The sequence below is a fragment of the Crocodylus siamensis genome, chromosome 6 (genome assembly GCF_052110815.1).
Source record: "Crocodylus siamensis isolate JL-2025a chromosome 6, ASM5211081v1, whole genome shotgun sequence".
NCBI classification, from domain to species: domain Eukaryota; kingdom Metazoa; phylum Chordata; order Crocodylia; family Crocodylidae; genus Crocodylus; species Crocodylus siamensis.
Genome location: NC_143400.1, coordinates 96,624,743 through 96,629,669, shown reverse-complemented (window position 1 = coordinate 96,629,669; position 4,927 = coordinate 96,624,743). Strand labels below are relative to the sequence as shown.

The 4,927-nt window shown below is 44.1% G+C and overlaps 1 long non-coding RNA gene across 1 annotated transcript in view; it reads left to right on the top strand.

Moving 5' to 3' along the window:
- Positions 1-3,136, top strand: part of LOC149863269 (uncharacterized) — a 22,677-nt gene extending 19,541 nt beyond the window's left edge. Inside the window, exons 2-3 of the long non-coding RNA XR_016442881.1 lie at positions 2,517-2,639; positions 2,732-3,136. This is a non-coding gene — a long non-coding RNA (uncharacterized LOC149863269). The remainder of the gene's footprint in view (positions 1-2,516; positions 2,640-2,731) is intronic.
- Positions 3,137-4,927: the final 1,791 nt, after the last annotated feature.

The following is a 4,927-nucleotide window of genomic DNA, read 5'->3' as shown; positions in this document are numbered from 1 at the left end:
GCAACCTGCAGGCACTGCAGAGGCTACTCCATGCTCTGCCACACTCTTCCTCTGTGACCCCGGGCAACTTACTTAGCTTCTCTGTGCTGTACTTTCTCATCGATAATAATGGGATTAATAACACACATCTCTTTCTCTGTTTTCCTGTCCCGTTCACCATCGCTTTACACAGGCAGCTCCGGGGGATGGGCTGACATGGTGGGGAAGGACAGGAAAAGAGCCTGACACAGCATCTCCGCGAATGGTCCCAGGTGACAAATCCCAAGGAAACTTGCTCTAAATCCCAAACAGCGATAGCAAGAACAGGGCTCTCACTCTATGGACACCGTCCAGGCTAGGAAGGGGCTGGGCGGAGAGGGAAAATGAACAAAGGACAATGCAGACTGGTCACAAATACATACACAAGGATTGTCTAGGGGGTTTCTCAATGAGCAGCTAAATCCCCTCCTGAATGGAAACATTAAAAATGCATCTCACTATGGCTTTAAATAGCCCCTTGTGTGAGAGAGCAGCCGTCCTTGCCAGGTCTCGCTCGGGTAAGCTCTGCAACTACCACTGCCGAGCCTCTCTGAATGTCCATCCACCGGTTGCATCACGGGCTGAATAGACTGGCATTACCTCATGCCTTAAGGGAAAGGCAGGAGAAAATGAACTAGCAGCCTGTTCTCTCCATCTCTTTATTTATTTATTTTGGTGAGGGGTTTCCTTTTTTTGGGTCCAGTTTCCCCCCAGCTGAGGGTAACTTGAGGGCACCAAAAAAAAGTGGCGGGGAGAAAGCCCTGGGAAGTCGGCGCGGGGCTCGTAGAGCGGGAGACAGGGAAACGTGAGTCGAAAGACTCAGCCCAAGTCGCAGTCTGGGAGCCTTTAACGAAGGCAGAATACTGACTAGTTGAACAAATTGAGCTCTTTCAGGGGGAAGCGACGGGTCGGCGTCCAAGCCGAAAATGTCATTCTTCTCGATTGGGACCGGTGAATAAATTAGAGAGGAGAGATAGAAAATCTCCCCGCCTCTCACCTCCGTCCCATGAAACCTGTCCTGGTGCGGGGGCCAGGGCAAAGGAATAATTTGCATGGAATTGCTGTGTCTTCCTCCCCCTTTTAAGAGGAAAATGGAAAATATTTGGGACCCACAAGCCGAGCGATGTGCAGAGCCAGGTGACACTCAGCCCTTCTGCCCCAGGGTCTGGGCAAGCATCTGCGATGCTGGAGGCCGGAGGGCAGGTGGACAGGACACTTTGCTCCGTCTCCTGTCCTGTTTGCCTTCTGCATCTTGCTTGGTGCACGTATTTCCACTGACTAAAACCCAGATTTCATGCAATTGAAACAGTCCGAGCTAATTTAATCCCCAACCTACATAGAAACCAGGAGTGCCCCATGATTTTTTATTAAAAAAAAAAAAAACATTAATGAGAAAAATCTGGGTTTAGGGTTACCCAGAGGCTTCTTTCTGCATCCTTCAGATCCTTTTCAGGTCTTCCCCACCCCCGAGATTGTTGCTAATCCCTTTGGACACAGCGAATGGATGGCATGACATTTCTATTGAGATCTATTCCTCTCATTTCAATTCATAAATGGTACAGATCATCCAGCTTGCGTGCTGAAACAAAGCTTGTAGGCATATCGGTTCCTGTGGGATTTCAGCCCTTGTTGGAAATATGAATGGAGCTGTCAGAAGAGAAGCTCTGCAGGTTGTAATACAGTAATGCATTCAGAGGCACCTAGACTGTCTAAGTGACAGAGAAGATGTCATTGCATTGCTTCTCTTTCAAAGCCACCGGTCCCGACCACTTGGTATCGTGCTAGCATCATAAGCACCGAGCCGACTTGGGAATTTCTCACAACTTCTTTTGGAGCATTTGCTGTCAGCGTTTGTTAGAGACAGGGACTTTTCTCCCCGAATCATCATCATTATGCACAACAGCAGCTCCTAGAATTAAATCCTTTTGCAAACATAAAATTAGCTCAGGTAAAGGCTAGTCTCAATTACCTTCTAGCTGAACAGCATCTCTTATTCCCTGCTGTTTTGCAGGATTTGCACACCAAACAGTCAAACTTGGTGAAATACACTTCTTATTCCAAGGTAGACCATACCCTTAAAAAGAAAAAGCAGATCCTAAGTCCATGTGGCTGTGTGTAACTACTGCACAGGCTTGGGGAGAATCAGGGTTATTGGATGCTTTTTTATTGTTATTGTTATTGTTTCTCCGTGTGGTTTTTCCTCCCAGACAGGCAAGTTTTCCTCCCAGACAGGCAAGTTTTAGCTGTGCTGCTCAGAGCAACCTTTCATCAATCATATATCCTTGCCCTGCCTGGTGCTAGGGTAACAGCCAAGCCTGGCCGGGAGATTTCCATTACAGTTTCAGTGCCTGAAAACAAACAAATGTGTACGACGCACAAAACCAGCCTTTTCTAATCTGTTTTAATGGCTCTGAAGACCAGAGCCCCAATTGTCTGCTGTGTTCTCAATAATTCGCTAATGATAATTAAAGATGCCCAACATTTGCCAACTCTTTCAGTGCTCCATTCAGCCAAAGAAGATAAGAGCTTGAGAGGAAACAGGAAATATAATGAACTTCATCTAGAGATGAGGTGTTACCTACCATGAAGTAGATGGTTTTTCAAAGCAGCAGAATGACATGGTAAGATCACAGAGATGGTGCCAAAACCCAGGACGGAGATTTCAAAAGTTGGAGAGTGGATTATTTTTCTGTTCTTTTTTCCCCCTCCATAGGACTGCATCCAGAAGTTACTTAGACCACTGCAACCCCCTGCTGTGTGTGATCTGTGCTGGCCTTCAGCTAGGGAAAGAGGCTGTGGAGACACTGGAAGATCAAAATCTGGTCCCAGTTCAGCTGGAAGAAGCCAGTGCAGTGGGTGGTACTTAAAACGCAACAACCTTGACATAAGGACCACAAGTACGCTGTCTTCTGCCCAGCACCGTGCAGGAGATGGGCTTTTTCTCTCCATAACCTTCCTCAACTCACTATCCTCAATACCCATGTCCTTTGGCAAGTCCTACTGATTTCAGCACCCTGCTGGACCAGAGGAGTGAACATGCCATCTCTGGGCATGTCTACATGTGCATTCAAGTGTGCCTAAATTTAATGTGCATTAGCTTAATGCGCATTAAATGGGGTTAGGCACACATCTACACATGCAGGCCTTAAAGCACTTTAATGCTGTGTGTGGACCAATTTAGGACTAAAGTTAGTTTCAAGCCAGTCAACACACACAGCGTTAATGTGCTTTAATGTGTCTACACATGCATTAATGCACTTTAATCATGCCTAGATTTGATACCTGTGGGTGCATCTACAAATGCAGTTTAATGCACACTGTACTATTTTACTGCTCATTAAAGCATCATGTAAAAAACTGTGACATGACACTAATGTGCAGTAAAATCATCCACTGCACTTCAAGTGCCCCCAAAAAACATAAAAATGCACTACTGTGCATTAGCACAGCCTAATGCTCATTAATTTAGTGCTTCACATTGGAGGTATTACATTTAATGATCATTAGCAAAGACACATTAAAGCATGTATAGACATGCCCTGCATTTGCAGGTATCAAATTTAAGAGTGATTAGCTTAAATTTGCCATTTTTAATGTGCATTAAGGGTGCACATGTAGACATGCACACTTAATGCGCATTAAATTAGGCTAATGCACATTAACGCATCTCATTTAGATTCACCCTCTGAGGGCAAAAGAAGAAGTACTCCATCACCAAAAACTACAGGCCACTTGCCTTCCTAGCCTTGTGATGCAGGGGGACCCTTTCTGTTGTCTCACAAGCTTCTTGTTCCTTGCTAATGACCAGCAGCACCCAAATGAGTCGCTATGCTTGCAAACGGCACAAAGCACATAGTAAAATAACCACCGAGCAAAACACTCAGGCTTGTTAAAAGCAGCAGCAAATAAAGCAATGCTCCTTCTCTGAACAATGGGTTGTTTTGCAGGCCTTTTTAAATGGCACGCTGCACTTGAGCTCGAGCAAGTGGATGCATCACTTCTGCTTGCCCAGTAGAAGAACAGAGGTAAACGCTTCTTCAGATTTAAAAGGTGGTGCAGGTATCCATACCTGCCTTCTTGAGAGCACATTAGAGAATTTATACAGAAAAGGGACACCCTCCCATGGGACAAGTCCTGCACTAGTAAAAGAAAAGAAGGGAGATTGTCTCAAAAAGTATCATCTTTTCAGAAAAAGCAATCAGGACTCATGGTAGAGGTGATATCTTTTATTAGACCAACTAGATTTATGCAAAAAAACAAACCAAAAAAATCTTTAATTGCAAGATTTCAGAGGCAGACAAGGTCCATCGGGTAAATCTTTTCAGATTTTCTGGGGGTATCATCTTTTCAGAAATACTCACCACTTCTAACTGGCAAATTCAACTGATAGATGTACCTCATTCAATTTACATTTATAAAGTCCATCCCAGAAATAGTGCAGTCAGTCCAGACATTTCCATATATGCACATGCATTGCATGAATACATATAGCATTTTTCATCCATGGATCTTTTTCAAAGGAGTGAGAAAGCCAAGGTTGGATAATGAAATGTTATAAAGATTTGTTCCAGTACATGTTGGTGAAGAAAACAGACACGAAGACTATATGGTAACTATATTAGTACTGGATAAATATGGGGACAGGTTATTGGGTGCTGGTTTTTATTTTGGCATTCAGAGTTTAACAGGAAAGTATGGACATTAACAGTGGGGCTGGATGTGGAGTACGCATTAAACTGAAAACCAAGACGAATCAGAAAGGAGAATTTTCCTTTCAGTTGGCCACATAATTACTTTTTCCCCTGAGGGGAAAACTGGCCCTTGTTAGAAAGTTACCGTGTTTTCTATTCCTGCAATTTTAACTTGTTTCACGATATTGGGTGTTGTTTTTTTTTCTTAATGCTCCAGT